The sequence below is a fragment of the Fukomys damarensis genome, unplaced genomic scaffold (assembly GCF_012274545.1).
Source record: "Fukomys damarensis isolate Sample0158 unplaced genomic scaffold, DMR_v1.0_HiC HiC_scaffold_9, whole genome shotgun sequence".
Taxonomy (NCBI): Eukaryota; Metazoa; Chordata; class Mammalia; order Rodentia; family Bathyergidae; genus Fukomys; species Fukomys damarensis.
The window spans coordinates 43350066-43362080 of NW_022900921.1; the positions used below are offsets into that span (position 1 = coordinate 43350066).

General features: G+C 41.7%; 1 protein-coding gene across 1 annotated transcript in view; it reads right to left on the reverse strand.

The window, feature by feature from the left end:
- Positions 1-12015, reverse strand: part of Aff3 (AF4/FMR2 family member 3) — a 399929-nt gene that overhangs the window by 85940 nt on the left and 301974 nt on the right. The window lies entirely within an intron of this gene.

A 12015-nucleotide genomic window follows, 5' to 3' on the forward strand; every position in this document is an offset into this window, starting at 1 on the left:
GCCACCAGAGGGCGAGCTTGGGAGGTGCCAAAAAGTCCACCTGGTTGAGGTTGGCTGGGTCTCAAAAAACAGGCAGTTTTGTCCTTATCCCCTGAAATTATCTCCCTGTTGTTGTTTTCTCCTTCCTGTAAGAAAAATTAGTTTTGGTTCCTTTGTCTTTTCCTTCCCAATGAAAACGCAATGTGTGACACGTTTTTCAGATTTACTGAAAACATCTCCACAGCTGAAAAATGGAAAACAGACAGGAAATCTAGTGATACAATGAGATTATTGGTTTTTTTGAGGCATAGTAATGATATTTTGACAATTTTTAAAAGAGCATTTTAGAGATTCATTCTGAAATATTTACAGATAATATTATACGACATTGGGATTTGCTGTAAAACAATACAGTGGGAGGAGGAAGACAGGGCAGGCATATTTGTGAAACAAGATGGCTGCGGGTTGAAGCCAGTTGAATTTAGGTGATGAGCTCATTGGAGGGTTATTATATTATTCTGACCAATTTTGTATGTGAAAGGAATAAAAAGTATTGTTTTAATTTTTCCACCTATTATAGTGACGAGTTGTATGTGTGTTAAAATTGTCTATAACAACAAAAAACTAAAAGAAGAAAGAAAATGAGAATGCTTCCCACTTCTCCATCATATTCTCCCAGGTTTGCATTCATTCCCTTTCTTCTGTCAGTGTACTTTTCATTCGTTTGCCTCCTATATCTCAGCGCTCTGAAGGTGAGGAAGGCAGGGGACACGCTGTATTCTGTCTCAGAAGCTGTTACTGGGAGGTGGTCAGAGCATGGCCTGAAGACTAAGGCCCCCTCAGGGTGCTCCAAGAAATAAGGGGTCCACTGCATCTTGCATGTAACACATGTCCAGCTTATTGTTCACCTGAAATCCCCAAATGCTCTGTAGGTTGTTCCCTCATCACACTTATACGGCAGAGAAGATACATATGTGATCCAAAAATATGGTAAATGTTTATATTAAAAATAAATTTTATTACAGTAAAAGACGCATTGCCATTAATCTCTCTCAAACTATTTCCTCACTTTAGACGCACCTGTCTCACTATTTTGCCACTTCCTGCAGCAATTCTGGAAGTCTTCTTTTGTAAATGCCTTTCTGTGGCTATCGCAAAGTCCTACATCAATTCAAGATGTTTATACAATTTCTGTCAAATAAAAATATTACTATGTGTCCTTATGTGCCTTGTTCACTAGATTCAGTACTGTGTGATCTCTGGTTCTTCCCCCAAATCAAAATGACCATGAAAGGAAAATGTTTTGAATTGATTTATGACACTGAAGCAGCCATGACAGCACAACTAATGACACTGATGAAGGAGGTCTTCCAGAACTGCTTCAGAAGTGGCATGAATGATGCCATAAGTGTGTTCAAAGTGAGGGGGAGGATTTTGAAGGGGAGGAATGGAAGCATGTTTTTGATGTAATACATTATGAAAATATTTAAATATCCACGGTAGGCTTTAATCACAACTTGCAGACAGGATCTTCACATGAGAAAATGATGCAACTGAATCCGTTATCCCTTTTGCAGAAACAAAATAGTTGGCGATAGTTTCATGTCCTTGGGTTGGTTGCCTGGTCCAGCATTTACTGAATTCCTACTATGTGCAGATCATTGTCCTGGACTACAGGAAGATAAAAATAAAAACTGGAGGAGTCACTGTCCTAGAAAAGCTCAATTCCTAGCAGAAAATCAGTGGAGAAAGCCAGAGATGATTTGAGATAATATGAAAATGGAAAGATTAAGGTGGAGCTGGGTAGGGTAGGGTAGACACGAGTTGTGACTTATAGTTGAGCGGGACCAGTCGCTCTCTAAACAATGTCTGGAACTGTTAGCAGATGCTCAGTAAATGCCAGCTGAGTAAAGGTTAAATAAATGGAGCCACTAAGGAACCTTCCCATGGACAACTGAGTAGCATTTTAAAGACAAGGAGGGATGTGGTCAGGAGAGATGACAGATTGATGGTACTGGGCTGAATGCTACAGCAAGTGCTACCCAGCCTCTGGCAGTGATTCTCGACTGGGGAACCTGCAGAAGTGAGTGGAGTGTCTCTGCTGTTCTATGTCAAAATGTGTGGTCTGGGGCTGGATGGTATTACGCCTGGAACAGGTTTCACTATTCATTCATTATGGACCTTGAGTGTGGCCCTCTACCTACATCAGCCTCCAAACCGCCCTTCCCCTCTCTGGATGGCATGTAGAAGGAGCCAGTCAGCAATGTCCAGGCTATTGTGGACAACAGAGGTGCTCCTATTTCCTGTTCTTGCTCCCTAAGTCCTGTGAATTAAGGCTCTAGTGCCACAGAATGAGGCCAGGAGAGAAAGGTGCAGTCTGCAGATCATGATGAAGACCTGGGGCAGAAGGAAAGGGAGGGGAAGCCTGAGCAGGCAGCTCAGAGGACAGCCAGACCAGGAGCTGCTCACTGACCACACCCAGTGGGTGACAGGTTCATAGGCTTGTCCCTGAGAATGCTCTCCTCTCATTCAGCAAGACGGCTTTGTTTTTGGCAACGATACTGGAAAAGAACTTTAACTCTAGTTTTGATTCTGTTTGGCTGAATACACCAGTAGCATAGAGAACACCTCTGAAGGAAGGTGGGATGTATGGTTAGTGTAGGGCTCTTACTATCATCTCAGCAGGAGGTGTAGGAGGTAGACTATTCCTGCAATAACAGAAATCACAAGAGGTTCAACTAAAGTTCAGTAAAAGCCTTCAGCAAGACATCTGAGTCTCCCCCTAGCCATGGAAATAGACCAGGACTGGCAGAGTCTCTTGACTTTTTGCTGTCTCCAAATATTTTTCCTCCTGACTTTTATGGTAGGAAACAGTGCATGTGATGTGAAGTCGTAGAGAAAATGATTTAAAATACAGAAGCAAAACAAATGAACAAACCCCAAGAATCTCTGCAGCTCAACCACCATGGGAGGGGCCTCCAAATGATGCACCCCCAGGGGATGGCACAGTGCCTGCCCAGAACAACCCTGCAGGACTGACATTGGTGACATCTCTAATAGGAGCTGGCTCTGCAGCCTGGAGCCAGGGCTGAATTCCTGTGTCAGGTCCATGTGATGCTCAGAGACCCACTGCCCCACCAGTCACCGAGCAAAGCCTTTCTGATTTTCCACTTTCCTGATCTAGTCACACGATGTGAGGCCCTACACACTCAACACTGTGGTACTTAACACCAGCCACCGCCTGTACTGCTTTTTGTTTAATGCCTGATTTTGATTATACTATTTAATTTGCAGTTATTCTACATCATTAAAAACTTTATAGAGGACAATAGGTCATTCACTAAGAAAGCAGATGAGATTGTTAAACATTGTAAAATAATTCCTCCAGGAAAAAAAAAAAACTTATGGGATTTGATTAAAATTGTATGTCACGGCACCACCAAGATATTTTTCTACCTTTCTCCTTAAAAAAATTCAGCTTTTGAATGTTATTTTATTTTACTGCTGGAAAATAATAAAAGGAATAAACATGGGAATTAAACAGCTAAGAAAAAGTGACTCAGGTGACTCAAGATTGAAGCCTGAGAAACTACTTACTATAAACTAGATGAATCACCCAATTTCATTCCTTCAAGAGGCATATGCTATAGCAACCTTCTCTTTCTTTTTCAAATCTCTCAGCATCTCTCCCTTGTAACTTTTCTGTTACTCAATTCTCCATTAAATCCATTGAGAGGGTTAAGAGAATGCTGCATTGATCTTCCTTAGGTTTAGTATTCATTCATGAATGACTGTGAAGCTCAAGTCTATGAGACAAAACAAATTTTCTGCCAGAAACAGTCATTTTCGAGGCTCTCTTCGAGAGATGACATCTTTTCTCTGTCTTTATTGTAATAAGCCTGGTGCTTGGCAACATAATCAGTAGATATTCAGGTTTCAATGTATGCTAAATGAATTACAAGTCACAATCTGTTATTGAAGGGAAATCAAAGAGGAAATGAAATGTCTCTATGGTAATTGGGTCGCGCACAGAACAAGTTCATGGATATTGGAGTGGGGAGTAAAACAAAAGAGAGAGGCTGAAATTCAGAGGTATCCCAGTGTGGTCCAATTTCTAACTTGATGGAAACAGAACTAACACCTGGATGGGTATAGAGGTCAATCAGAACAACCTACTATGTGCAGGCACTGGCTTGGCTTAGGTGATGGGTCAAAATAGACAAAGCCCATGCCATCCCCCGCTTAGAGCCTACAGGTGGGGCAGACACTAAACATTCCACATACACAACTGTCTAGATTTCCAAGGCTATGTCTGGAAAGGGAATAATGGAGAGATGAATGGTTAAGGAGACTTATCAAGTAAGGAATAGCAAGGCTGAGACATGAAGAAGAAAGATAAATTACTGGGAATCAGAGAAAGGGGGTGGGTGCGGGAGGACAGGCCCGAGACAGGGAAGAATTCCAGAACAAAAGCTGGAAGTGGGCTTATTTCCTGACCCAGTTGAAGAATCACAAGAATTCCTTGGGATACAGCTCAGTGAACAGTGGGAACATGGACAGAGCTGGATGAGGCAAAGGGGAAGTTAGCTTTAGGTGTTTGCAGTTGGAGTTGCCTATGGGGCGTTCAAGTATGGACAGTGAGGTGATAGATGGAAATAAGGGACTGAAGCTGTTAAATGCCAATTAAGTAAAAACCATCAATAACAGTCATTAAAAGGTTTTTAGTTCTATATTTTGCTCTTGTTGTAAGAGAAGGATTCAACTGGATGGCATAGATCTTGTTTTCATTCCAGAAGCAAGTAACCCCCATGCTATGGTCAACAGTCTTTGGTCGATAAAGCAGGCAGTTTTGCAGCAGGGTTGTAATCATGTGGTTTCACTGGAGATATAATGCTTTATCCATATTTTGCCGGATCTTGTATCTTGATAAACCCACCTTTTTCACGTTTCTTTTTCAATACTGGTGTCTGAACCCAGCACTTCACACTGAACTATATATTCTGGCCCCCTTTATTTTGAGACAGGGTCTCACTAAGTCACTAAATTACCCAGAATGGGCTTGAACTTGTGATCTTCCAGCCTCGGCTGCCTAGAGTGCTGGATTACAGGCATGCACCACTACATCCAGTATGATAAACTCAACTGAAGTTGAAATGTCCTAAGTTTAAAATGTATTTACTATACCTGATCTGTGGGACAGTGTAGTCTAGCAGCAATGTCACTGTGGACATTAGCTGCTGGTTTCCTGCTGCCTGGCATCCTGACAGAGGACTGAACCATTGCCAAATTTCAAACTGTGAAGTACAGGTTTTATTGAATGTATGCAGCTTTCACACCATTGTAAAGTAAAAATGTTCTAAATTAAACTGTCATAAAATAGGGACTGCCTGTAACTGAATGACTGTCACCTCAGCTAATCTTCATTCATTCATGTTTTGCCCTTAGCTGAAGATGCTGTGAAATCTGAATCCAGTCAAATATCCTTACTGGTAAGGACTTTACCTTTTACTTGCACTTCTTTGTCAAACTGAGACTTTCATTTATTCATTTTTTCCATTTAATATCTTTCTCTGTCTCTTAAAAATGCTGTTTTGTTATTAACACTTTTATGCCATTGCTTTTCATTTCAGTATGATTGATGCATCTCTTAACTTTTTATATTGTATAGTTTCATTTAATGACTTACAACCCTTTTAATAATATTTTCTGGACAAAGGAAAAACGCTTATTCTTTAGTTTTCCATCTAATTGATTACAGGTACTTTGCATTTTCAGATTCCTAGAAATGCTCTCAAAGATGAATTTTGTCCAGCAGACTTTGACCTCATCTTGTTCTCTGTAGAGGTCAGGCAGAGTCAGGGGTGACAACAAATTTATCATCTAAGGTCATATTAGAGAGTGAAAGGGGGTGCTAACCTGATGGGAGTCAGAGACAGGAAGAGAAAAACTGGCTTCTCTGGGCACCCCAGGCTGTCTGGTCGCTCTCATGAAGCCTGCTCTGTGCAAATACGACTTGCTATTTATAAAGCCTTCATTGAGTAAGATCACAGGGAGAAAGCAGAATTTCAGGGGTGGAGGAACTGTCAATAAAGAAGCAAAGAGCAGAAGGGGTCAGCAGAGGACAACTGCTTCAGTTTTTGGTGTCTTGCTACGCAGGCCAATGCTCACAAAGTTTCTGGCTCTTTCCAATGGCTCCTCCCTCTGTTTATGTTCTCAGGACTAGTGCATCCTTTTACTAAATGTTCCTTGAGCCCTCCAACTTCTGTTCATCCTCCTCTTCTCAAATTCCAGGTCTGGAACGCAGGTTACCCTGGGTTCTGTTCATCCTTGAGGCCTTGCCACCTACTGTGTGACAATTTTAGGTTTGGCTCCTCACAGTCTTCAGAAGATCACTGAAGGCAGAGGTCTTTCTCCATCAGCAAGTGTGTCCTCACCAGTGACAGTACTTACGCGATGTGCTTGGGGCATTTCTGGAGATGACAAAAACTACAATTTGCTACTAAACCTCATCTAAGAGGTTTGCCGAAATACATTTTCCCCCCAGGGTTGCATATTCCTCCTTCTCTATTTTACTTTCATTGAAAACTAGGGCAACTTTCTTCTTTGAAGAAAATTTGACTAGTTTTTCTCACCTACACTAGGTTCCTTAGATCTTTTTAGGAATTGGACAATTTACTGAGGATTTATCCTATGGGAAATGCTCATTAACTAACACCTGAAGTTTGTCTAGAGACCATTATCTCCTAAGTTGGAGCCTGTTACTAACTGACTGATCTGGGCCCCTTGGTTGAGGTCAGATCATCAGTGAAGATCCTAATCTGTAGAGTGGAATAGAGGTACAGTTGCTTTCATTGAGCATTTCTAGGGCATTTCACTCCCTTGTGACACACTATGAACTACTTGTTACATCCACATTGTGTCCATCTCTGCTCTAAAGCGCTGGGTCTTCCACCAGGAGAGGCTTCTGCCACCATGGGATACCTGGAACTTGGGAGACGTTGGGGCTCAGAAACAATGCCTCAAAGTGTGCACTGCTGTCATGCTGACCACTGAGATTAAAGAGGATGAGTGGACTCAGCAGGCCTGGGAATCTTTACCTTCTGTTCCTTCCTACCTCAGGTACAGAGAGAGGCTCTCTGTAAAGTTCCTTTATCTGACTAAAGGAGCCCTTCCAAAAGAAATGCAACTGCTTTAAACCACTTCCCCTAGAAACCCCATCAAATGATCTGGGTATGGTGGGGTACACCTGTAATCCTAGCACTTGGGAGACTGAAGCAGGAATTCAAGGCCAGTCTGGGTTATATTATGGGTTCAAGGCCACAATGAACTACACAAGGCCCTGTTTCCAAAAGGAAAAAAAAAATCTCATCACATAATTGGGTAAGACTAAGCAGCAGAGAAGGGGAGACCAAAAGTGGTCACCATACTCAGACTTCTAAGAGCAGAGCCAGTAAGGAATGGGACCAGGCCAGGGAGGGCTCCTCAGAGCAGTCCCATCCTCCTGGGCCTCATGGTAGACTCCAGCTGGAGGGTGAAAGGGAAGGGGACCAGATGTAGTTTGAATCCAGCCAGTCTCAGTGAGCAGAGGACAGGTGGGACACCAGGTTGTTGCCAACAGGGAGGAAGTATTGAGTCATCACTAAAGTGCTTGCCAAAGGACAGGAGGGCTTTAGGTTTCTGGGACTGATGTGTTTTCCTCAAGAGGCTCGTAGGCAGAAGCATACTGTTAATTTCAAAGATTTCTGGAAACTGGGGGAAGAATACTTTTTACCTGGAGGCTGACCATATTTGCATTGTATATGGGAAGGGAGAGCCTTGTGGCCTCAGGTTTTGGTGGAGCAAAGACCACTGAGGAGTCACGGGCAAAGGGGCACATCTGTGGCTTCCCTGCCTCAGAATTGTGCTGAGCTCTCATGCAGATGAGAAAGGTTTGCAGAAACGTTTGCATTCTGGGACAGAGCCCTGGTAAGGCAACTGTAGCTTTTTGGAAGGAGAGATGGAGAAAGGGAGAACATGCATGCACTTGGATATATTTTTATAGCTTCAAAGTAACAGCAAACATACAAAGTGGCCCTTATACCTAATGCCAGCTGACACTGTGTAAATAGCATGTGCATTGCAATTCCTGGTTCTTGGGAGTGGAAGGTTAAATATGGAGGATGATAGTGATATTGGGCCATCAGTCAAAGTCTGGTGCTGCTTCATTCTCCGTGTAGCTCCTTGACCTCCAGTTCTTAATGGAATGGACAAGTCTGCATCCTAGGAGGCTGTGGCATACACTTTTAGGGCAAAGAAACAAAATGAATCACTGATAATAAACGCTCAGTTCTCTAAGTATCAACTTTGGTATCCTCCTAGACAGTTTTAGCTTGGTTGGACTCCAGCTGTGATGGCTATAGGATGATTGTACTCATAGTGCTGAAGCTTGCATAAAGGCAGTGCTGAAGTAGCTTCTTAGCCAGTCCAGGTCAGCTGGTTGTTTGGGCAACTGAAGCAGTGCCCTAGCATATGAAGATGTGTGCAGGAAACACTGAATCACGGCTTAGTCTCACTGCCAGATGAAAGCAGTGACTCAGTCCTGCAGCCTCCACCCTGGCTTGGTGGCCTGCTCATCTGGCCTTTGGTCACCCACATGCACTGGAACTCATCTCTCAGGGAGATTTTAATGCAGCCAGACCCTGTGCAAGGCCAAAATGGTAACAGCTCACTAATGGCTCCTGTTTGAACATATACGTAAAAATTTTAATTGATATCTAATAGTTACACACATTTACAGGGAGAGCAGCATGATACTTTCATACGTATGTACAGTGTGTTCTGATCAGATTAGGGTAACTGGCATTTCCAACACCTCAGACATTTATCTTTCTTGTGTGTGTGTGTGTTGGGAACATTAAAAGTCCTCTTTACTAACACTTTTGAAATTTGTAATTAATTGTTGTCAGCTATAGTTATCTCATGCTACAGAGCATGAGAAGTTACCTATTAACCAGCCTCTTTTCTTCCTCCTCCTCTAAACCCTTCCTACCTCTGGTAACCAGGCTCTGCTAACCACTATTCTATTTTTTGATTATCATCTTTAGTCTAGCAGGTGGACTCTAGGATGAGTAATTTCCTACTTTGTTGAGTTTGCCAAAGCTCTTTGGAGCTTTTAAAAAAAAGTCCTTTGATAGAACTGATGCTCTGGTAGAATTCCCAACATTTTCTACTGGGCCTTTGTGGGTGGTTGATGATTACGAATGCAGTCAGGGCCCACGCTGTTTAATGCAGATGTGACATTGTTTTTGTATAAAGATGAAGTGAAAGTAACATATGCTTCAGTAGTTTTGTTAAAAAATACTTGTACTTGAACACTCAATCTAAGTCTGTCTTTATAGGTCATTTACACATTTTCTCAGACAAAAGAGTAAAAGGTTAGAATAGGTTTGTAATGGTTAGGAGAGATTCTTCTAATTGTACTCTGCAAACCAATTATACAAGAGAAATTAGAACCTCTGTGATTACTAGGGTTAGAATTTTTACCTCTCCAATGAATGCTGCTTAAAAGTTTATTTGTGAAAGTGTTATCATATGCTATGTGCCACCACCCTCTACTCTTCCTAAACTGCCTCAGCCTTTTGAGAGCAAAGTCAAGGTTGAAGGAAGAGGTACCTAGAGACCTCTTGCTGAATCAGACTTTGTACTTCTCAAGTGTGGAGATGACTGAATCTGTGGTCTGACATTTTTGCAACCATCTGATGTGCTTCTTAAAATTGGTCTTGTTTCTCTCAGCACAACCTGTTGTCCGCTGATCTGGACAGGATGGAACTGAGAAGTGCCAAGAGGCCTTGAATGACCATGATTGAGTTTTTTCCACATAGAAGCAATGGGCTAAGGGAGCCTCCTGAGAAAATCTGTGCATAGGAGATAAACAGCCCCACTTGGAGAAGATTTGGAAAAATAATAAAAATGAAACTTTCCAGCTACATAGCTGGACCAGACACCTGGCTGACTGTAGGTAGATCAATGACTGTAGGATGCCACCCAAGCCTGGAGAGGAGTGATAGCATATACTCCAAGGTGCAGACCCTCGACACTTCTCAACAAGCTACTGAAGATAAAAATCCCAACGCAGTAACGGGATAAAGGGTCTATTTCTCTGAGTAAAACTGGAGTGTGTTCTGGAGGGAGAATCCCACTTCCTCTGCCAACCAGCAGCCCTGTGGGAAGCTGCGTTGCAGAGGCACATTCCTCTCCCCTATTGACACTCAGCCCCTCTCCTCCTTCGGAGAAAGAGTCTGAGTGGGCAGCATTGATATCCTCCATTAACTAAACCCTGGCTTAGTTTCAAAAATGTAGCTCTGGCTATGAATTCTGCAGTGAACAAAAACCACAGTTCCCCATTTTCTGTCCAAATTTACTGGATCGTCTTTTAATTTTTATGTAATTTTCTCATTTTATAGATGCCCATCCAGGGTCCTGAGGCAGAAATTAGGCAGATTTCATAGCCCAGGCTGGTTGGACACAAATAAACTTAGGTATATCTTAACTGGGTCTCTAGGAGGAGGTCTCAAAATATATTTTAGGAAACAGTGTTTATAGGTCTTTGTGCATCTGTGCTCAGTGACATTTAAGTTGGCTGATCATTTCAGGTTTTGAAATTATAGCCAGTTAACATAAAAAGACAGTTTTTGAGTGCATATATGTACTTATGCTTATGATTCTCACAAATATTTAAAAAGAGTGGCATGATGTATTAAATGATCATTTGCTTTCGGTGACAGTAAAATTTTATTTATAAAACACAGTTATTCAACTAAGCTTTAGGTCTATTAAACAAGCAAACCCTCCTGCTAAACATTTAAGTTTCATGGATTGTGACTGAAGGTTCAAATATGATTACTTCCTATACAGATAATAAAGACCTCACAGGCAGCAGTTTCTAGTTATGGTTATTTTGTGCTTCCATATTAAAAAGAGACCAATTGATCAGTGGATCAAATTGTGTATCTAGCCAGGTATTAGGTTAATGCAAGACTAAAAATAAAAGCAAACATATACTACTTTTCTTTCCTTCCCAATATTGCTATTAGGTTTAATATAAAGAATATATATTTTTTGAACAGTTGTTTAGGGCAAAGCATTTTCTGATATTGAAAGTGTATTTAAAACTTTTGTGGTTAAATTATCATAAGAAATATTACTAATGTGCAAATCATTCCAGACCAACAAGCCAGTACCTTTCATGGATGTTTGGTGCTTAGTAGGTATTCAAGACTATTCTCTGAATGATTTATGTAAAAACTGTCTACCTCTTGTTTGGCTACAAATAACATCAACAGTACAGTTCATTTCTCATGGGGGAGAAGCTTGATTTTTGAAACCCTGCCCCTCAAACCTGGTCCTGATTACTGCTTCAACTTCTGTTTATATAATGCTACACAATTTTGGCAGGATTCAAGGGCACATACCAGGGTGTTGGCTTTTATGAATCTCCTGGGATGCGAATGTCATGCTGACTGGATGAACTCTGGCCACAAATCCCAGACAAGTACAATGACTCTATTTATTCAGACTTGGCTGCCTGAATGCAGATCAACTCTGTGGGTAATAAATTTTCGCAGGCCAAGAACTTCAGCATCAACCAAGCTGATCCTGAGAAGAAAAATGCACCTAGAGAAGTAGATTTGGGCTGCAAAAACCGCCTATGTTTTTATTCCACGCCTGCATTTCATTCAGTTAATTTATGTGGTCAGTGATTGACAGACACTGTCAGTGGTTTTAAGGTTCTGTTTTAAAACCTTTGCTTTTGGTTATGCAATTGTCATATTAAAAAAGAACAAGGGTAAAAATGAAGAGCTCCCATTACATTACAATTGGCAATCTGCTTTGAATAGCACACCCAAAAGTCAGTATGAGTCAGCTGGAGACCTCTGTGGCAAAGAGCACAGAACTGAGATGGGAAGTTTCTTGGGCCCCTCTTTAAGAATCCCAAGGAAACAAAACACAACCAAACTGCAGTTTGGGGCTCAGAGCAGCTTCACTTACAATCTTGAC